Here is a 23,493-nt window from a genome sequence, read left to right on the forward strand (position 1 = left end):
TGTTCATGGCTTCATGGCTGCCTGTATAGTTTCCTTGGGTGATACTGGAAGAGTGTTGACATCTCTGTGCTTGGCCAAGATGTGCTGATGTCCTTCCTTCCTTCCTTCCCCTTCCTTCCTTCCCCTTCCTTCCCCTTCCTTCCTTCCATCCTTCCTTCCTCCCTCCTTCTCTCCCTTCCATCCTTCCTCCCTCCTTCTCTCCCTGTCTTTCTCTCTTTCTCTCTTTCCCTCCATCTCTCCCTCCCTCACTCCTCCTCCTCCTCCTTCTCCTCCTCTTCTTCTTTCTCTCTCTCTCTCTCTCTCTCTCTCTCTCCTTTCTTTCTGGTTTGGTTTGGTTTGGTTTGGGTTTTGAGAAAGGGTTTGTCTTTATAGCCCTGGCTATCCTGTAACCTGCTCTATAGACCAGGCTGGCCTTGAACTTAATCTGTTTACCTCATTGCTTTCTGATACTGAGATTAAAACTGTGTGCCACAATGCCCAGTCTTTTCTAACTTTTCAAAGAAGCAAAACTGCTATCTGTCCTCCAAACGTCATAGAACCCATCTGTATAATGTATGAAGCTGTTCTTCAGTGAAAGCTGCTTGGCAAAAGACTTTTCCATTCCCAGAGCATTGCCAATCTTTGTCATTTCAAAAGGAGCTCACAAAATAAGAGGTTTTACTCTGATGGCATTAGCATGTAAATGATGGCTGTTAAGATCAGGCCATGGTTACATAAAAAGTTATCTGCATTTTTAACCAGTTATATGGTGGAAGGAACTCAAGAGACTGTCAACTGCTTGATGACTTGCTTCAGAATGTCCCACACCATCTTGACTCTTCCAGAACATGCCATTAGATGGAAAATAGTTTCTAGGTTTTTCTTAAGTGTAAGCCACAAACCAGCTCAACTCTGCAACACATGGCTCTGCTTAAGTCTCTTTGACAGGTTTGATGGATGTGTCAAGAATGCTAGGAAACTCAAGGTTTGGACAGATTCCAACCCAACTCTTCAGAGTTGAGATTTGCTCACTCCACCATTTCTCCACCCCAAATGTCTCCTTTGGAAGCATTTGGAGCATGGGTAATGGAAGGTGCTCCTCCTGCTTGCTGGATCCATGCTTCTGTTGATGAGCCAGAGATTGGTGTGGCTCTTCTGTTCCTTCATTCTGTCACATCAACAAGACAAGTGCTAGGCTCAGAAAACATCGTGGAAGAGGGGGCAGAAGGAATGCAAGAGCTGGAGGATGGGACGTGAGCTGTGGGATGCTGCTTCTGGACATGACACTGCCGTTATAATCATGAGCTCACTATCACTATGGGTACCTGTATGAGACTTGCACAAACTTGAGCCAATATGATCAGCTGCTAACATCTAACATATAAACTAGACTAAGGCAATGCAAATTGAACTCAGTGGGGTTTACCTCCAAAGAAGAAGTTATTAAAGGGGAAGCAGAACACGTTGGGGTTGTCTGTTGGGAGCCAAAGGGGAAATCTGAGGCAAATAAAGAAACATTCTATACATGTATGAAATTGTCAAGAAATACATAAGAGCTTTTCTAAAAAAAGACAATACAAATGCAAAATACAAGACTCATGGACTTTTCTTATTGTTGGTGTTTCAACTTAAAAAAAGGTCTGTAAATATAAATAATAAACTAAGTCATAATGACTCAGTTATTTGTTTGAAAGTTTAAAGTTGCTTAATTGCACAGAAACAAATATTGATGTGTGAATTGATGGTGTATATCATGATGGTCCTTTAGAGTGTACTGCAACTGAAAAGTCCCCATCCGCTTGAGATGTCTCAGTGGTGTTTCCTTGTAGCATAGCACATCACTCATCAGCTCTCTGTGCTGTCAGTCATATCAAAGACAAAGCAATGTGGTCATGGACAGCATGGCAGAGGTAGCATGACAATAAATGACTTGTTATTGGTTCATGTCTTTGCTGGGTTGCATGTCTTATGGTTAGTGTTCAATTTCATATAGTGTTTACTATGGAAGAGTGTTCTCTGTGGCAACTGCATCTGTGTCTCCCATTTGCTAGTTCTCTTGGCTACATACAAAGGCCATATCCTGTGTTTGCACCAGGTTTTCTAAGCCACTGCCCCACCCCCCAGCACTCTGTGATATTCTTGTAATGATGAAATTGTTTGAGAGTACATTTCTCAGAGCATCTCCCCAGCATACAATGGCAGTATTATCATAAATGTTATCTAGATGTAGGATATTAAAGACATTTACATAACAAGAAAACAAAATACCAAAGCATTTAAGTATATCCGAATTGAGGACACACACGGATTACTGGAGGAGTTGAGAATCCAAGTCATTGCTAATATTCAACTGCTGTCACATAGAGTTGCTTGGCTGCATTTTAGGCAGCTTTCGTGATCTTTTTTTAAAAAAAATTAAATAAAGGCAATTGTGTGTGTGTGTGTGTGTGTATGCTTATCTGTATGGTATACCATGTGTGGGCAGGTTACTATAGAGGATGGGAAACAGTGTCAGAAGTCCAGAATTGGAGTTGCAGGTGGCTATGATCCACACAGTGTGAGTGTTGGAAAATGATCCCAGTTCTTTGCAAGAGCATCGGTGTTTTTAACCACTGAACCATTTCTCCAGTCCTTGAACAAAAGCCACTTTTCAATGCATGGTATTTTCACAGAACAGCCACACAGGGATAACATTTTTGTCACACATTACATATGCATGCCACTGCTTCATAACCCAGAGAGCACAGAAGAAGGCATGCAAGAAGGCAAATGTGAAAGCCCTCTGTTTCTCTTGCACTGTAGCACACTGGGCATGCTCTGTCTTCTTGCAGCAATCTGACAGCAATCATCCATGACTTCCAGGAGAGCACTTCAACAATTATCTCAGCCATGAGACATTTAACTTTGTTTGGTCTGAACTTTTGTGGTTCTAGTGACACATCTGTCAACAAATAATTATATTTAGGAAAAAAGTCAAAGCCAGCATAAGTAGATGAGACTCCAATCAGGAAACCAGGCACCTTCCTATTTCTTAGCCAGATGGCTGATAGAGATCGAGTCTCCCGGGAGCTGGCCAACTGGCCGAACAAGCGTGCCTGGAGAGGTGGGACCATGTGGTCCATCAGCAAGTGTAGTTTCTCACGTGATTTTTGGAACAGTGAGGAGGACAACTGGGTTTGGCAATGCATGAGAGCAAATGTTTGCTGGTACACAACAATTAGACTTAAGAGAGTGTGGGTGAGCTGAAAGTAGAGGTTTTGTGTTTGTGAAAGTAAAGAAGTCATATTCCTCAAGTATTTCAAAAGAAAGAATTGTAGTGGCACACTAGGCTATCTGATGGAGTGACCTAAGTAAGGTTAGTTTTTTTGGTTTTGGTTTGTTTGTTTGTTTGTTTCTCGAGGTAGGGTTTCTCTGTGTAGCCTTGGCTGTCCTGGAACTTGCTCTGTAGTCCATGTCGATCCTGAATTTACAGAGATCCTCCTGCCTCTACCTCCCGAGTTCTAGGACTTAAGGCATGTGCCCCTACTGCCTAGGATGAGGTTCCATTTTTAGCCAGGGTTCTAAAATTGCTCTGATGGATGCATCTGAGAAAAATGCCAGACTCTCTTGGGTGTTAGCAAGTATTGAAGAAGTAGAATGTCCATGCACACTGCCCTGTATAGAAGTATCAGCTTTTCCAACTTGAAATTGAAATGGAAACTTCTCTACTCAGATATCTATTGAGAAATCTCAAATACAGGAAGCACTATGGAGCCTTTCAAAGCCCGCCCTGCATCGTGATGATGTCAGAATTAATCCTAGATCTACATCATTTTATTCCCAATGGGACTGTTTTTCTGTATTACTTTTTTATTTTACTTTTCTGGGTATGACCATTTTGACTGCATGTATGTCTGAGCACTATGTGTATGCAGTGCCCACAGAGGTTAGAAGAGGGTGCGGGATACCCTGAAACAGGAACTAGAGACAGCTGTGAGCCATTATGTGGGTTCTGGGTCCTCCACAGGAGCATCAAGTTCTTATAACTGTTGAGTCATTTCTCTAACTCCTGCCATTTTAAAATATACTGACCTTGTTGATCTTCAGATAAAAGTAATCTCCCATAAGGGCAGATATGATGGCTCCAGCCTTTGGCCAAGATCCTCTCCTGGCCTCACCAAACAGCAAAGACTGAAATGCACTTGCCTCTTCAATAAGGACTCTTTGAAAATTATGGTTTTAATTGTTTTCATTTGGAATTTCATAAATGCACATAATGTGTTTTGATCAAATCTCCCCCACCCCCACCCTTCGATTCTTCTTCCCCAGTGTTTCCCTCCCAGCTTCATGAGTTCTCTTTTTAATCCACTGAATAGTAACCCATGGTGCATCCCATCCATGGAGATGGGACCATCTGCAGGAGAATGGGCAGCCTTTCAAGGACCACACCCCTGAGGAAACAGACTCGGCTTCTTCCAGAAGCTGTCAGTTGCCAATAACCCCTCAGGTCGAGGTGGGACTTCATAAAATTAGGATTTTCAAAGTGCTAATAAACAAGGTCAAAATGGTGGTGAATGTCACCAACACTCTACTTTCTAACCGCAGGCTTCTCAACAGTGACTTTCTTATCCAAAGTTAACAATAAAGCTTTTATTCTAATGCATCCTTTAAGAGCTAAAAATAACTTTAATTGGCCTCTATTTCAAATATATATTTGCTTTAATGCATCAGTAAGGAATACATATCACTGTAATATACATTCATGTTTAATATTTTAATACCTATCTCCATATTCTTAGTTTCCTGTATAATCCTTGGGTTTATTTTTACTCATTTAAAAAGCATTCTGAACCTCAAAAATTAAAATTTAAAATTTAAAATCACCTTATGATTTGAAAATTCCACTTATAAAAGTAATATAAACTATCCCAAAAAAATGAAAGCAGTTTGTCAAGTGGGTATCTGTGTACATTTATACTTAGTTCACACTTCCCTGTTCACACTTCCCATAAGGTGGAGAAACCAAGTTGCTAATGTAAGATGGGCAGACAAAATACATCGCATGCATACACTGGAATACCATTTGCTCTTAGAAATGAATTTTGACTGGTGTTACAATGTGAGTAAACCTTGAGAACTCTGTGAGCTAAAATAAAGACCCAGTCACAAAAAAAACATGAAGATTCCCCTGACATCATCAAATTTGTAAAAACTTAAAGTTAGTATTTGTCAGCTAAAAATAAGACTAAATTAGAAAATTAAGTAGAGTGGTGACTTCTAGGACAAGAGCTATGGAGGAGAGGGGCACAGTGTGCGTGCTGCTTATGGCCTTCTACTTCAGGTTGAAAGAGCTTTGTGAGTGCCCAGAGGGGGTGGGTGTGCAACCAGTGAGTGGGACTGCCCTGTAAGTGTGATAATTTCAAGTGAAAATACTTTAAATTTAATTCTTTAAAACGTTCGAGAATTTTACACATGAGTGCTGTATTTAAATCGTTTCCACCTCTTCTCTCTCTGTCAGCTCCTCCTGTCTTATGCCACTTCCTCTCAAATTCATAAGCTTTTAAAAATTATTGTTTTACAAACACAAAAATATACATGTACATCTCTCTCTGTGCGCGCATGCACATGCGTGCGCGTGCGTGCGTGCGTGTGTGTGTGTGTGTGTGTGTGTGTGTGTGTGTGTGTGTATGCATATATGTGTCTGTACTGGCTGGTTTTGTGTGTCAACTTGACACAGACTGGAATTATCACAGAGAAAGGAACTTCAGGTGAGGAAATGCCTCCATGAGATCCAGCTGTGGGGCATTTTCTCAATTAGTGATCAAGGGGGCAGGGCCCCTTGTGGGTGGTGCCATCCCTGGGCTGGTAGTCTTGGGTTCTATAAGAGAGCAGGATGAGCAAGCCAGGGGAAGCAAGCCAGTAAGTAACATCCCTCCATGGCTTCTGCATCAGCTCCTGCTTCCTGACCTGCTTGAGTTCCAGTCCTGACTTCCTTTGGTGATGGACAGCAATGTGGAAAGTGTAAGATGAATAAACCCTTTCCTCCCCAACTTGCTTCTTGGTCATGATGTTTGTGCAGGAATAGAAACCCTGACTAAGACATGTGTCTATGTGTATATTGTATATGTTTGTGTGTGTGTGTGTGTGTGTATATATATATATATGTATATACATATACGCATACGCATATGCATACACATATACATACACATATACATATATTCCTACTGAGTGCATTTAATGTTACTCCTATGCACATGTGTTTAGGACTGATCACTTGAGACTGGATAATCTATCAGGGAGCTCCTCCCTTGAGAAAACTGATTCTCCCTCTCAGCAGCCCTAAATTGCCAACAGCTATCTTTTCATCCAGGGTGAGACCTTGTGAGACTTCCTTCTCCTCTACCTTGGCACATCAGCTGGTATTTTCATTGTGAGTCTTATTAATGCAGCCACATTACTGCGGTTTCATGAGAGTAGCGCCCATGCTTGCTACTTTTATACCTATAAACTTTTCCCTGCCAAAGTTAGGGAGTCTCCCTCTCTGTCCTCTTGTGACCCACACTTTGGCAGAGGGAGTTTGCTTCCTTCTGTGGACTCCTCCACCATTTCCAGACCTCAGTTTTGTGGTTTCTCTTGCTTGATTGCCAGGAAGTATAATTTGGAAGGTGCCTTGCTTTTGCTGTGCACATGAGCTGATTGGACTGCATCCTAAGCTGTGGGCCTCAGGCTTACTGGGACTGCTTGCTCTTAGCCCCCTCCCCCTCCTCCCACTGTCTTCTCCCTGTTGTATGCTCTCCATTTTGGTTTACTCTCCAGGAACTCCAGGAAAGCAGCTCAAGTCTTTGTTCTGAGCATTCAGTTCACTTGCTTTTAAGGAGAAGTTTCAGATGGGCACACCAGATTCAGGACACTTGTCAAATGCCTACCTGCTGCCTTCAGGGGGTATTGCAGAGAGGTACTGCCAACCTTTCCTTTTACAATCATGAAGTTTGTAGACAGGGAGTTTTCAAAGCATCACAGTGTGGCAACAGTTTGCTCCTCCTCATGCCAACCATCTGTGCATGAGTTAAGTTAAATAACTTGGTTACTCAGACATAGTCACCAAGAAGATGGCATCCACACTTAGCTAGTCTTCCGGTCTCAGGGATGATGAACAATGCAAATAGGGTTTTGTTTGTCTTGTATGTTCACCACATTGAAGGGATTGGGTTTTATCTCCTGGGTGCAGTTTGGCTTGTGGAGCCCAAATACATCAGAGCACAAGGGAAGACACACCCTACATGTGCTGGATATTTCCTCATTGTCAGGGTCCTTTGTCCTCTGCACATTCTGCTAGAGAATTGTAAGGAGGATGGGGATAAAACAGACTCAGGTAGGGACACTGGGGGACCTGTCTTCTTGTAGTCAGACCTAAGGTTTGCAATTGTATAGACTAAAGACAATTTTCAGAAACATTTTATTGTTATTTTCTTTTTAGGTACTTTACTATCTCTTGAAACCACATGGGAAACATTTTTCAGTTGCTTTTAATATAAGTGAGTGTTTTTTATAAATTGTCTGTTTATAAACTGACTTTTCTTAGGTGTGAGTGATGGCATTGGTACCCAGGGCCTACTTGTAGTTTGGAGATAACGATGATGGAAGCTCAAAGAGACCTGGAGGGCCCTTGAGGAAGCAGATGCACTGGATGAAGACTGCTTTCAGCAAGTCAGTGGGGCAGGGGTGGGGGTGGGGGCAGGATCAGGACTAGGGTGCTGTCCATGGTTTTGAGAATTCCTCAGACCAGACCTTTGGAGGACTGGAACATTAAAACTTTCAAATCTTCCTGTTTTCTCCTTTTCCTACACCAAAGATCCTGCTTGCCAGTTATCCACAGAAAAAAACCAGGCATCCCTGCGGGCTTGACGGACTCTGAATTCTGGCAAGCCTGTGGATGAAGCCTTGACTTGATTGTTGGCTCCCTCAGCTGTGTGTCTGCAGGGGCGATAAATGGCTCTTCCATGGCAGCCATGGAAGACAAAACAGTCTCATTCCGAATACATCCTGGACTGACAAATTAAAGCTTTGAATTTATTTTTAACGCTCATCATGTCAGGAGCTGCCAGCATACTCCAAAGTCCTCATATGCTATGGCCCTGAAGGCATGCTGACTGTAGACAACCCCAAAATCTTTATTCTGTCCATTGGCCACAAAGAATGGAGCATCCCCAAACTATGTCAAGTGGGATGGTAAGTTATTCAATGGTACCATGGGCTCCTTGGATCAGAACATGTGTCAGAGAGCAGTTTGAATGCTGTTACAGATGACCCCACTGTACTAGAGATGAGGGAGAGCCACCAGGGAGCACAGCATCTCGGCCTTCATGTGGATATTGAGCAAAGAGTGTGCCGATCTGGTCCTCTTTCCTGTTGTTTCTTAAGCCAGAGCCACCCCACTTTCAGAGCTAAAGTGCCAAAAAAGAAGATGAAAATAGCAAGAACGGAATAAAGAAAGATGGGGGAAGAAGGGAGAGAAAAGAGGAGGCCTGCTAATCCCTCCTCCTTACAGCCCCCTTTGCTATATCAAGGTTCTCAGAGACTATGCAACAAAGCTTCTACTTCCCGGCCCAAGGCTGGGTGTTCTCTCCTTAACTGGATCCTGCTTGGTGGCTTTCAAACACTGTCATCCTCAGCACAGGGATCCTGATTCTGCTTCTGGATCCCACACCAAGAAGCTGATGAGCGACTGCAGGATGGATTCCAGCAGGAGAGGAGGGCTGGGCAAGAGGAGGGGTAGAGGGGGTGGACAACGGGCGGGCGAGGGAGGGAACAGCGACTTGGTTCTGACAGGATTATTCATGTAATCACACCCTGTGGAGATTTAGAACTCGGGCAAAGTATTTTTAAGTGCATTAACTATTCCCCACTCAAGGGGAGGGACACAAGAAACCATCTGAAGATGGGCACGTCTGACTTGTGACCTCAGCCGTTGAACCTGAAACGTTCTGTTATTTCGGCTTTTGTAAACAACCAGCAATTAAAGATTCTTAGTGGAAGGTATACTTACTTTGAAAAAAGCAGAAGAGAATTGCCGTTGAGCCTTACATTTGTAAATTTTGTTGAGGCTGGTTGTGCAAGGACATTGCTCTGATTGGTGCCGCTCACTTGGTTTGCCTCATCACCTCTGGATGTTGGTCCTTTTCCTAGTCTCACCCCACCAAGCCTTCACTGACCTCTCACCCACCATGCAAAAAGCAGATAGCATCTGTCTCAGGAAAATCCAGAAGTGCTCAGAAGACTTGGGAGACGCTAGCAGCTTTCCTCATTTGTGGCCGGCAGCCTGCTGTCTACTTCAAGTCCTCAGAAGATCTAACCTTTTCCATCCTGCAGAAACTCCACCTTTACTTCAGACATCTGGAATCCACAAAAGGTTGACTTCTCTCATGAGGTTTTCCCAAGGATTCAGCCATTAGTAATCATCCCCCAGTTCCTTGCACACTGCAATCATTTTACAGACTTACTACATACAAAAGACTAGAGAGGAGAGGAAAGGCCCCGTCCGTGATTGTCAGTGGCTCAGTCAGCTGGGACTACCACATCAAAATATCACAGACACGTGCTTTCTCATACCACTGGAGTTTAGAATTGCTAGTCGAGGTATAAACAAGTGGAAGGCTCTCTTCTGGGGCTGCAAATGGCTGCACTCTTGCTGAATCCTCCAGTGAGGCAGGGAGCTTCTCAAACACCCCTCTAATGCAATCGCATTGGAGATTTGAACTTTAGCTTAAAGCCAGAGGAGACACAACAAGCATTTAGTCTATAGCATTCAACAAAGACACTCACCCCATTATGAACTGTGTGGGAAATTGTAGTTTTGGTTGTCATGGAGATCAGGTAACACTGACAGTTAGTAGAGATGTTAGACATTCTGTAATACACAACCCAATGACATTTCCCCCACATGCTCTCTTCCCCTCCCTGCCTTTGGGTAAGTTAGCTTTCCATGCTGTAATTAAATATCTGAGACATTTACATTATAAAGAGAAGATGTTGGCTTTGGCTCCAGAGGCTTCAGTCTAATACTGGGCTGCCCCATTGCTTCAGGCCTCAAATAGACATGGCGGCTAGCAATGAAAGAGATCATGCATTAGAACAAAAATGGCTTCACTGTGAGCCAGCAAGAAAAGCAAAGAGGGGGGCCATGGCCCATCCTCAGTGTTCTGAGACCTCACATCTCAAAGGTCCCAGGAGGCCAAGTCTTGAATGCATGCACACTATGCTCTCTATAGGGTTTCCAATGTGCCATTGGATAGTCACAGGGCTGTGCCTAACCATCCAAGCCTGTGACATGATTCTGCTATGCTTGGAAAGGAAACATGTGCATTATGAGTGCATTTTATGGAAATGGAAATGTGTGCTTTTTTTTTTTTTACAGATTATTGAGTCTAATGTGCTCCATCTGTATTTCTACCTATTGCACTCATGGAGCCGTCTATGGGCCTGTAAGTCACATTATCTAGAGTCCTTGGTCTCAACAACTACACTTTGAAATACATGTTTTATAAGTAATTATAAATTATACTACTTTCACTTTCGAGTTTAAGTATTTTATTTCTATTTTAAAATTATATCCTGACACCAATTATCTTATCTATGAATTTCATGGTTAGTAGTCATTATAAAATAAATGTTAATAAAGGGTTTTGATTCATGAATAGTCCATTATTTATCTGACCCATCTTGACCAATCTATAGTTGATGAATATTGGATAATTTCCAATGTTTAATAAGTAATTTATAAAAAATAATTTATATTTATGTTATAAATAACATCAAGATGAATATATATATATATATATACACATAGATAGATAGATATAGGTATTCCATCTCATATTTTCAAAGTACTTGTATTTTTATTAGTTATATTAAAACCCAGGGAATATTTTTGTGTAAAAATCCATTTTCTAACAACAATTGAGTGTGTTGTAATCTTGAGCTCACATTGCTGGTTGGTAATAACCTGGGCTCAGAAGTGACTGTCTACTCTGGACAGCGCAAGTGACTTTCCTAGAGATGCCCATAGAAGGGTTAGACAACACAATCTCTGTCATTCAAGATGTTGAAAGTCCAAGTGTCAGCACAGAGGGTTTCGTCTGAAGCCTTTTCTCTTGGCCTGTAAGAGCTGCACATTCTCCACATGCTCAAGGCCTCTTGTGCATAGCTGTGGTGCTGGGGGGGAGGGGCTGGGAGGCAAGTGAGAAACCGAGGATGGGATGAGTTCCTTAAGGTTTCAGCATATACAGGCCCTAATGCTGTTCTATTAGAGCTCTACCCTTAGGAACCCAGTCTACCTTAATTGCCCTGTCACCAAATGCAATCACATTGAGGGATAGTGCTTTGGTATTCAGGTTCTAGGATAGACACAATTCACTCCACAGCACCAGTCGTGCTTTTTATGGTGGACTGTGGTCATTGCCACCTACTGTCTGCTCAACAATGACCAGCATCCCTTGTCATTCCTTATCACTTAGGGATTTCTGTATTTCTTATACCAAAAATAAAAAGAGGCCAAGAGTCTAGCTCTATCGGTAGAGCGATTGCCTAGCATATACAAGGCTGTTGGCTCAATTCCCAGGATTCACAGACTGGACATAGTGGTGTAAGACTCGGGGATCCTTAACTTTACAGGAGACTCCCTGAGTGAACAACGTGGTGACAGGAATCAATGCCAAAAGCAAGAGGAATTTTATTTACTCCAGCATGCTGGGGTCGCGCTGTACAGTAGGGTGCGCAGGCCCTTATATGGTCCTCAGGGCAGCCGCCATTAGGCACAATGTGATTGGCAGAACAGTGTACCTTTAAACTAATTGGTTGTTAGGGAATGAGGTAGGTGGCCAACAGTCTCTGGGTCTTCCCTAGCTGCAGGGGCCTCCCTGTGGTCTGAGGAATGTGATTTAGCCTCTCCCTTCTGGGAGGGGCAAGTGTTCCATGACCTTTCCAAAGTTCCCAAGCTAACCCTTTCAGTGGAAGCCCATCTGTAATCCAGCCTTCAGAGAGTGGATGAAGATCAAAAGTCCAAAGTCATCCACTGCCGTGTAGAGAATTTGAAACCAGTATGGAATACAGGAAACCTTGTCTCAAAAATAAATAAGCAAAGGAATTTTAGTTGTTATTATGTCCATGTGTAGTTTGGATCTACAATGTTCCCTGAAGGCTTCTGTGTTTGGGGCTTTGTCTTCAGCCTTGCATTGCTGGAGAGATGATGAAATCTTTGAGAGGTGGAGACTAGTGAGAAAGGCCTGCCTGGTCATGGGGACTTGCCCTCAGCAGAGATGTGGGACCTCAGCCTCTTCTTCTCCATTTTGTTTGCAGGCATGAGGTGCCAGGGCTTGCTCCAACTCACTTTTCCAGTGGGAGATCATGAAAGCAGAGAATACTCTTAGGTGTTTATACACCCAACAGAATGTGACCTTGCTGAAGGATGAAACTGGAGATCCAGGACCAAACAAGCTGTGAGAATTGTCCCCAGTGTGAATTATATAACTGTGTCACCCACTTGGCCCTGAGTGTAGATCTGGGACCCTGCCCCGCCCCCATTTTCCTTTGGCTCCTGGTGTGTATGCCTCTTCTGAGGTGATATTATCTTTCTTTGCATGAACATAAGGAGAATATGAGCATTAGGGCAGGAGACCTATAGACCCCACCAGCCACAGGACAGGCTTTAGGTTTTTCTCCTGCTCCTAGGAGTGTCTGCAGGGCTGTGGAGCTGCCACCCCCTCGGGAAATAGATTGCTCCACTCTCTTCCCTTGTGCACTGCAGACACCACTTGATCTGTTTTCTAGTTGCATAAATGCACCGCAGTGGGAAGGATGGAGGCCAAGTCCCCATGCTGCTGAGAGCTGAATCCAGCCAGCTCAACTGACCATTCTGTCCAGCTCTTCGGCTTGTGTGTGCCGGTTTCCCTTCCTAAGCTCCAGCTAACTGCTTGCTGGAATAACAGGCTATGAATACACAGAGGAATCCAGAGTTCCGTGGGCTCCTGTCTTGAACAGCAGCTGCAGACTCTTTAAAGACAGACACTATGTATCAATGTGTGTAGCAATAAGCTTCCTGTGGAACTTCCAGAGCTTTCTGTGCCCAATACAGTTGGAAATTTCTAGTGATTGTCACCCTTGTTTCCAAGAGAATCGAAAAGGTTACAGACTATGCAATGCAGTTAATGACATTTTAAAGAACATGGACAAGCCTGCTGCCGATTTCTAGGTCCTGGATTTCTTTTTTATTCTTGACACGCAGCGCATAACAAATAACCTGCCTTGGTTTGAACTGATTAATAGTGAATAGGGAATTCTAGTGGTCCCTGGGCCAGTCTTTGTTCCAGGGAAGACATTTTCTTTTGCTGGTGTCATTTAGCTTTGATAACTGTCTCCAGACCATGTCCCTTATGTGAAAGAAAATTGCCACAACTCTAACAGAGAAAAGCACCATCTAGGGACAGTGTGGTGGCATCCTGACTGCAGAGTCCCTGATCTTTCTCACAGCATTTGTAAAGCCTCTGGGATATATGAGCATCACCTCAATTTGAAGCAATTGTTGAGCACTTATAGTGTACTTGGTAAGGTACTTTAGCTCATTTTACAATCCAGCGAAAACAGAAGCTGTGGGAGCTAAAAATATGTTGTGCTCTCTGTCTGCACAGGGCAAGAGGGGTTTACCCAGTGTGTTCTTTCTTTATCTATTACCTTTAATGGCCACCGAGGAGACAGTGGCTAGCAGCCACCCCAAACCTAGGCTCTGGCGTTTCATCCCTTTAAAGACTACATTAGAGAGCTGAATTGTGTCAAAAAGCATTTTACATTGACACAGTTAGTTGTCACAGTCACTGGGGCAAAGGTCGGGCCCTGTGAAGCAATCTTAACAGGTCAGGTAAGGAAAACCCTTTAACCCAGACCTTTGGCCCATTTGTTGAGAACAGAAGAACTGTTGTATATATACAAACCACGAGTAAAATCTTCCTTTGCCTTTTTACCCTTTCTTCTCGTTAGCACATGTGCATCATGCAGCACACTAAGCTTTACAATGGCATTTTCATATCTGTGCACAAGCAGCAAGATTTTATTTATTACCCATCTTTACAAGTATTACCCCTCTCCTCTTCCTGTCCTCTTATTTCTTAAAAATGTCTTTCCCGATTTCATGTTTTTACAGGGTTTTATTTCTATATTTCCATAAAATAAAAAAAATATGATATACTTGTCTGACTTTGGCTTCTTCACTCAACAGTGATTTCCAGATCCTCTCATTTTCCTGCACTTTCCATAATATTGTTATTCTTAATAGCTGAATAAAACTCGGAGGGGTGATGTGTGTGTGTGTGTGTGTGTGTGTGTGTGTGTGTGTGTGTGTGTGTGTGCCCTAATCAGTTTCAATTGTCAACTTGACACTGACAGCCTAGAGTCATCTGAGAGGAAACCCTCAATGGAGGAACTGCCTAGATTAGATTTGCCTGTGGACAAGTCCATGGACATCATCTTGATTATTGATGCCTGGGAGCACAGCCTAGCTGTAGAAAAACACCTGTCCTAGGTAAGTGGTCCTGGGCTCTGTAAGAAAGCTAGCTAAGCCAGAGCAGTAAGCAAGCCAGTGGACATCATTTCTCCATAGCTTCTGCTCCAAGTTTCTGCTCAGATATCCTTCAGTGGTGGGCTGTGACCTAGAAGTATAAGCCAAACAAACCCTTCACTCCTGTTAGCAGCTTTTAGTCAGAATATCATCATAGCAATGAAAAGAAAGCTAGGTGTGTGTGTGTGCTTGCATGTGTGCATTGTTATACTTAGTGTACATGTATGTATATGTGTTTGTGTATGTGTGTGCATGTGTATGCATGTGTGTATGTGCATGCATATGTGTACATGTGGATATGTTTATGTATATGTACACATGGGTGCATATGTGTACATGCATGTGTGTGTGTGTGTGTGTGCCTCTGTTTGTGTGTGTTTACTTTATCCATGGTTCTCTTAACAAGCACCTATGGTGAGCGCATGACTTGATGTCATGAACAGCGCTTCTGTTGTCTTTAAATTGTTTGGCTCCATACCTACGAACAGTGTACCTGATTGCTATGGTAATTATATTTTTAGCATTGAGGAACCTGAATTCTGATTTCTATCATGGAAATATAATGACCCATCCCACTCTCCAAAGAGCCAAAGAATATAATTTTTTAAAAGATGCAAGAAGGTTTCCTGTCTTCTGTAGAGGCCAGTGGTGTGGGCACTAGGGAAAATGTCATGGGTGTGTCCCAGCTCTTCCCTCTGTGGCCCCTCACTTTGTCTATTTAGTGACAGCAGTCTCTATGCTACTGGCATTCTCTTCTGTCCTCTGTGATAAGAACTCGGGCAACCAGGGGGTACAGTTCATGGACAGAGAAGGCCGTAAATATTCAGGGCTTCCCTGATCATTAGGACTGAGTGTCTATCTGTTATCTTTGGGTGTATGGCCTTTGAAGGATGTACTATGGGTTGCAATAATCCCCACTGGGAAGTAACCACAGAATATGTCTCTTTCTCCCCTGCAACTTGCTAACTTAGTTCTTATACACAACTACATGTAGCCCCTTGTTCCTTGAGAATTTTCATATCTTGCTTTTCTGATAGACATCCGCCACCACTCCCACTGTCTCAGGGCCTGTCTGAACTGTCTAGCTTGGTGATATAGTCTTTCATTTGTAGCTGTCCTGCCTAGTGAGGCTGCACTCTCTGAATTATGCTTGACACTTTGTAACAGTTCCTAGAGATGAGACAATATGTAGTACTTCTAATGCTGCAGAATCAGCCAGAAGTCTCACAGAATGACTCCTGACACCACACTGCAAACAACAGATGAAGACATAACTTTCTGTGGAACTGTATGTCAGGTGGTTCTAGGACTTCTGTCTGCTTAGGCTGCAACTATGGTTCCTTCTGCTCTCTAAGATCTGTCCTTTTTATCTATATGCCTATCATCAATTATTTATCTGTCTAGCCATCTATCTGCCCATCAACACACCCACCCATCCATCTGTCTATCATCTATCTTCATCTCTATTAATATATGCCAATCATCTATATATTTATATATAATCTATTTATGTCATTTATCTATCATCAGTGTATTTCTAACATCAAATCTATCCAGTTGTCATCTCTACCTCTCTAAGACCTGCCTATAATTTTATCTATTACCTATCTATATCTATCACCTATATGTATTATTTATATTATCATACCTATCTGTCTATATGCTACCTATTTACATGTCATCAATCTCTCATATCTATCCATCTATCTATCTATATCTATATATCTATATCTATATCTATATATCTCTACGTATCTCTATTTATCTATCCATTCATTAATCCAATCCATCCATCACCTATCTATCTATCATCTATCTATCCATCTATGTATCTGCTATTCATCTATCCATCTATCATCTATCTGTCATATGTGTGTGTGTGTGTGTGTGTGTGTGTGTGTACATTCAGTGTTCACTACTGTCATGTCAGAGCCTTCCCATGGTCACCTACCTCAAAAAAGAACTGTTCTCCAGCTGTTTTGGTTCTGTCCCTTGTGGATGCTAGTGATTAGTAACTGTCACTGTGCTATGGTCTTCTCTCTCATTCACACTTGAGTTCTTAAACCACTGAGTAAGGCCTGTGTGTCCTTTAGTCACATGGTCCATTCTGAAGCTTATCCAGAGCGAGACCTGGCCTAGAATAAAAGACATGAGAATGTTCTGGATTCCACATAGGTTATAAATGGATCATGTTTTAGATCAACTTTGGCTTTCTCTTGGCAGCCTTCCCACTCAGCAGGCAAAAAAATGAAGATAAATCCAACTTAAGACAGTGTGTGACAAGTTGTGGTTCTTACATCTAAAACCAAAATATGTTTTTCAAACTAATAAGTTTGGGCTCACATTGGCTTCAAGCCTGGCCACCTTTTTAAGGAACAAGACAAATGGGAGACTCAGTACATTAAACTTTTTATTTGTATGTTGCAATCTTAATACTAAATACATGGAGACATTTACTTTTCTTGGTGAATAACTTTCATTATTCACTTCAAGAAAGTCAAGTTAAAATATAATCCTCTGCAATAATAAATGAGAGAAGGTCATCATACAGAGCAGGTCATTTTCTAGAGCAGGTCATCTTCTAGAGTAGGAAATATTCTAGAGCAGGTCATCTTCTAGAGAAGGTCTTTTCTTAGAGCAGGTCATCTTTTAGAGCAGGTCATCTTCTAGAGCAGGCCATCTTACAGAGCAGGTCATCTTCTAGAGCAGGTCATCTTTTAGAAGAGGTCATCTTACAGAGCAGGTCATCTTCTAGAGTAGGTCATCTTACAGAGGAGGTCATCTTCTAAAGTAGGTCATCTTCTAGAGCAGGCCATCTTACAGAAGAAAAGCTGTCTGATGAGATTCATGTCAAGTTAATGCTCAGGCTTTTCCAAGACAGTGACAACCACACAGGGCATGAAGCCTCTGAAGTCCACTTACATTGCCAGGTGATGAGAAATGAGGAAAAGGGGAATCACTTTTCTATTGAGATGAAACAATACTCTTAAATTCTAAGATCAGGGGTGTGTGTCCTGGAACACTTCTGAGATCATTCTTTTTTTCCCTACCAAGTATTATATTTAAATATTCATTTAGTTTCATGGCTACATTGTTTTCAGTCAATGACATCAATGACAAGTCCAAGTTCAGGATTGTGTTTATCTCATTTTATTTTATTTGCATGTGTGTGTGTGTATGTGTGTGCATGTGGTATGTGCACATGTGTACAAGTGCACATAACCATGCATGCCCGTGGAAGGATCAGAGGAAGGTACAAGGTATCCTGCTCCATAGTTTTCTACCTTACTTCCTTGAGACAGGGTCTCTCACTGAACTTGGAACTATGCTGGCAACAAGCAAAGCCCAGATTCTCCCACCTCAGCCCTTCACAACACACATGACCATGCCCTTGGGTTCAAGGGATCTATATTCAAGTTTCTATGCTTGTGCAGCTAGTGTTCTTACTCCTAGATGCATCTCTATGGGTCCTGCAGTTTTTATTGTCAAGAAAAGTGGTCTATAGTCATTATACTGACTGGTTTTGTGTGTCAACTTGACCCAAGCTGGAGTTATCGCAGAGAAAGGAATTTCAGGTAAGGAAATGCCTCTATGAGATCCAGCTGGAAAGAATTTTCTCAATTATAGATCAAAGTGGGAAGGCCCATTGTGGGTAGTGCCAACTCTGGGCTGGTGGTCTTGGGTTCTACAAGAAAGCAAGCTGAGCAAGCCATGGGAAGCAAGCCATCCTTCCATGGCCTCTACATCAGCTCCTGCTTCCTGACTTGCTTGAGTTCCAGTCCTGACTTCCTTTGGTGATGAACAACAGTGTGGAAGTGTAAGCTGAATACACCCTTTCCTCCCTAACTTGCTTTTTGGTCATAATGTTTGTGTAGGAATAGAAACCCTGACTAAGACAGTCATCATGGATGTTATTACAGATGGAGAAGAAGGCAAATAGAATCTCTGTTAGCCAAAAAGCTCAACCTCATCATGCCACATTCGGAAGAGGAGCAGGTGGTAGAGGAAACATCAAAATGGGATAAGAAGATGAAATATTTTGAAAATAGATGGGAACACAAAGATAATAAAGGTTACCAGGAATTTATCTCATAATGACAACTACAATGTCCCTGAAGCTGCTTCCTTGCCTACGGGTATTTGGGGTTTTGCTTTACAAAATCCTTTGTGTTTTTAATAGATTCTCGTAACATTACTTTTGTTTTGTGGTTATTTCAAAAGCAATATGTAAGTCATGGGGGGGAAGCACCTTAATGAAAACAATCCATTTTCCAAACACACAAAGAAATGCCCACGTTTAACATTTGATGTTTATATTGATTTTCCATCCAATGTATTAAGTGACATTTGAAGCAAAAAGAAAATAAAGTTCAAAAAGTTCAGACTGGAAAATGAGTACAGTTGATGTATGAGATTAGGGAAATGATTTTCCTTCTCAATTCTCAACACTTGTCACAGGACATTTTTGTGATGAGAATTTGGTGGTGCCCCTTACAGGGTGGTGCTCCTTACAGGGTGGTGCTCCTTACAGGGTGATGCTCCTCAGGGAGTAATGCTCCTCAGAACAGGGAGTCCCACAATTGATGGGTCAATATACTGGAGGCAGCTATATCCTCTCCCCTCCACCAAGGTCAATTCTTTTGCTAGGGAAGCTCATCAAATGCAGGGAAGCACTCTACCACAATTTTATCAATCTACTGGATTAAGAAGACTTGTTATAGAGAACACAGATAAACAACTGGATGACGCGTCCAGGGAGTGAGATCCAGAAGGATCCCAAGTGCAGGAGTTCTTATGCCATGGGTTTGGAGTACACAATCCTCCTATCGTGTGGGTGTGTTAGCCACCTAGAAGTCCCACAAACCCTCTTCTTCGGAGATTGTCCCAGAGGGTTCTTCATGATTGATTATGGATTCGTTCTCTAGTCCTCTCCTTCCCAATGTGGCTCTGAAGTTTCCAAGCTTCTAATCACATAATCCTTTTTGTGATTATTCCTTGTCTAACACCTCCCCACCCCCAGATCACACATTAGGGCAGAAGTCACTTCTAGAACTCCTGTAGCTTATGAAGTGGTAGGTTTCAGGCATTCCATCAGGAAGCACATGCATCTTACATACTAGAGTATCAGAGATGTTTATAGATAAAGCCTTGTCCTTTCTTGGCAATGTGGTATTGTGTTCATTTTATGTGTGTGTGTATTTTGTTTGTATACAAGTGCACCAAGTGAGCCTAGCACCCAAAGAAGTTAGAAGAGGCATCAGAGCCCCCAACACTGGAGTTACAGAAGTTTGTGAGCTGCCACGTGGGTGCTAGGAATCAAATGTAGATCTTTTGCAAGATCATACAGTGTTCTTGACTGCTGAGTCACCTCTTCAGCCCCTCAACTCTTTTTAAATCATGGAAAAATACATTATCTAAAGAAATTGTTTTGTATTGTTACTATTTGTAATTTTTGTTTTAATTTAAAATGACATAGTAACTACTTTGCATTATTAAATATTCTGTTAAAATTAATTTTTAATGGCATACTTTGCTCTATTTAGTAATTTTCTATTTCTGGGCATTAATTTGTGTCCTCTAACAAAGACTGTTGGAAGTAGAGAATAATATTTGCAATCACTGTGTGGCAATTATTTTATCTTTGGCTTACAGATGTGTAACTTGCATAGGTGAAGTGTTTGTAGGACAGTATACATTATATTATATAATCTACCCATGTGGGATTATTTTACTGATGATGAAAACTCCAAGGCTTAGTATAGCTTAGTATATATAGTATATAGTATAGCTTAGAGGTAGAGCTCTGCGTTTGATTCCTGGAACACTGAAAATATGTAAAGCAAAACCAAAACTAATATCAAAATGTAAATCATTTGTTATTGGCAGATTTGTTGCTCTTGATTTAATATACATTATATAGGAGACATTATTCCCTTAGCTTTATGCATGCCTCAATCTTCCAATCAGTTCATAATGGGTTATAAATGCAATTGGTTTGATTGATTTCGTGTGTGTGTGTGTGTGTGTGTGTGTGTGTGTGTGTGTGTTGTGTGTGTGTGTGCACGCGTGTGCGTGCGCGAGCATGCATTTATGCCTCTATGCTTCCGTTGACATGTGGAGTAAGCGAACAACTTGCTGAAGTGAGTTTTCTCCTTCTACCATGTCCAATGAATAGACTCAATGGTCAGACTTGACAGAAAGTGCCTTTTCCTACGAGTATATTGTCAGCCCACCTATGAGCTTTCTAGACTGCCAGCCCTACTTGGATGTCCTAGAAAGGCACTAGCGCCTCTTATCTGCTTCGGTTCATGTAGATTTTGTTTAAAGAAACACAGTGATTGCATCTATATTTTTTTTTCACCCAGAACTTCCCAGCCCCGATGTAGAAGTCTCTCTGCTATAGTAATTTCCATGGTCATGTCAAACCAGGCAATCAGAGTGGTGATGGTTTTTGAGGTATCTAAATATTCAGTGTATTCAAAGACTGCTTTCATTCTCAAATTAGTTCTTTTTGAGGGTCCAAATTTTTCCAAGAACAGCACAAATAATGGGCTGATCCTGTTATTGAATTCCCTGTGTCTTAGATAATCAATGTTTATAGGACAGAGTTCTCTGAGTTGATGTAAATACAGTCAGAAAGTGCTGGGCTTTTCTCATTTTGTCTTTATAGTTTCATTTAATGCTATGATGTACTCTGCTTGCAATTTATTATCTTGAAAGGGCTTTTTGCTGGAATCACATCTTGCTTTCATATGTTACCATAGCAAGAATAGCTAGCTGCATTTAAACCTTTAGGATTAACTTACCCCCTCCGAGGAAAGATGAGTAATAAGGGTCAGAGTTCACGCTGTGAAATGAAAATATAGAACTCAGAAATGAGTGTTTGGGAAGTGGCTGGCTCAGTCGGTAAAGTGCTTGCCTTTTATGCACCTGTTATCCCAGCACTGGCGTGTCAGAGACAAGAAGGTCCTAGGAGCTTGTTAGCCAGGCAGTGTAGCTGAATATATACACTCCAAGTTCACGAAAAAATTGTAACTCAAAAAGGGGGGGGAAGATATTGAAGAAGACACTCAAAATTGACCTCTGGCCTTCATATACACACATACATATGTCCACATGCACCTCTCTCTCTCTCTCTCTCTCTCTCTCACACACACACACACACACACACACACAGAGAGAGAGAGAGAGAGAGAGCAAGAGAGAGAGAGAGAGAGAGAGAGAATCACAGACACATCCTTTCTATGGTTTATGCATTTTTAATCACTTACTTATTTTAAGTCTCAGAGTATATGTTATTGGATATGATCTCTTCCAAGCCTTGAGATGTATTCCATGGTGGGAAATAAGATTTATGTTGCATGTGTGATGTAGAAAATCAGTTTCTATCCCTTCACCCTGCTAAGGCTAGCTGGGGTAGTGAAATTAGTCAGCACCTGTGGCTGGTCGGCCATGTTTGATTGAACAAACTCTCATGCAAATGTCTGGCACCATGTTCTCATCTCTTCATCTTACTCTTGACAGCGATGTTACAAGATGAACATTCTATAGTCATTTGAAGCCAAGAACATTGGGATTTTCAAAGGTTTGTCAAACAGTCAGACTGAGTTATATCCAATCAGTATACAAAGCTGCAAACCGAGTTCAGGTGTTTCAGATGGAAAGCTTTTCCTTGATTCCTCCTCTGCATGCTTGATAACATTTGAATAATTGAGAGCAGCATGGATGTTAGATTCAGCAATGGGGAGGAATCTCAAAGACATATGTCAAGCAAACGAAGCCAGGCACAAAAGCATATGTTCTGTCAGAGTCCATGCAAATGGAATCCAAACGCTACAGGCAAAAGTAGTCCATGAGAATAGAAGCAGGCTGCAGATGACTCCTGTAAGGAGGCATATCTGACAGCTAAGGAAATTTCTGGAAGGCCTATGAAGGGATTTCCCATGGCGGGTGAGGATGTTCTACATCTTGTTATATGGTCGTCCTCAACTGACAGAACTCCTAGTCCTGACAGCTTAAACTGTGTTCTTTGCCGTGTGTTGACAGGTCTGGATTTAAATACAGGAGAGTATTGTATTTAAGTGGCTCAAAGTGAAAGGTCTATCAAATGCTTTCCTGGAAGGCTGTGAAATGAATCCACAGGGATGTTCTACTTTGGAATAATTAGCAGAAAATGGCATATTCAAAGCCAACACTGTCTTCACCTACAGCTTGGCCTCTGGTTTAGGTGGAGTTGGAGAGAGGCAAGAGAAATTTGAACTAGTAGATGCCATGCCCCAAGTCCCCTCGTCTCATCAAGAGAATTACTGTTTTTTATTTTATTTTATTATTTTATTTTATTTTATTTTATTTTATTTTATTTTATTTTATTTTATTTTATTTAAACAAGGCTTTGTTATGTAGCCTCGACTGGCCTGGAACTTGCTGTGAGGCCAGATTGGCCCCAAACTCAGAGATCTTCCTGCCTTTGTTAGGATTAAAGGAGGGCACCACTATCCCTGGCTTTGATGGTGATTATATTAACAATAGCAAGCATTTGCTGCATACTTTCTAAGCACCAGCCACAGAGTTAAAGGCTTCTCTCTCTTTTCTGTTCATGCTCACAGCAGTGCCCTGAGATGAGAACTGTAATCATACCATCTGACAGATAATCTCCCCATGAGAGTGAATCTTTGTTGGATCTGGAACCAATTAAGATATGAGCCTCTAGGCATGTCTGTGCCAATCCATCTCAGAAGGATTAAGTGAGGGGGGAAGACCCTCCCCCACTGGCGGCACCTTTTGGCAGGGGTCCAGATCCGAAGAGATCCAATGAACAGCTTTCTACTTGTTTACCTCTGCCTCTTATTGTGAGTGTGTCTTTGTTGGTCCCCTGATACTGCCATTAAAGCCCATCTTCTTCAGTCACTCAACCTGGATTGAAGATC

This window comes from Apodemus sylvaticus, chromosome 8 (genome assembly GCF_947179515.1).
Source record: "Apodemus sylvaticus chromosome 8, mApoSyl1.1, whole genome shotgun sequence".
In the NCBI taxonomy this organism is placed as follows: Eukaryota; Metazoa; Chordata; class Mammalia; order Rodentia; family Muridae; genus Apodemus; species Apodemus sylvaticus.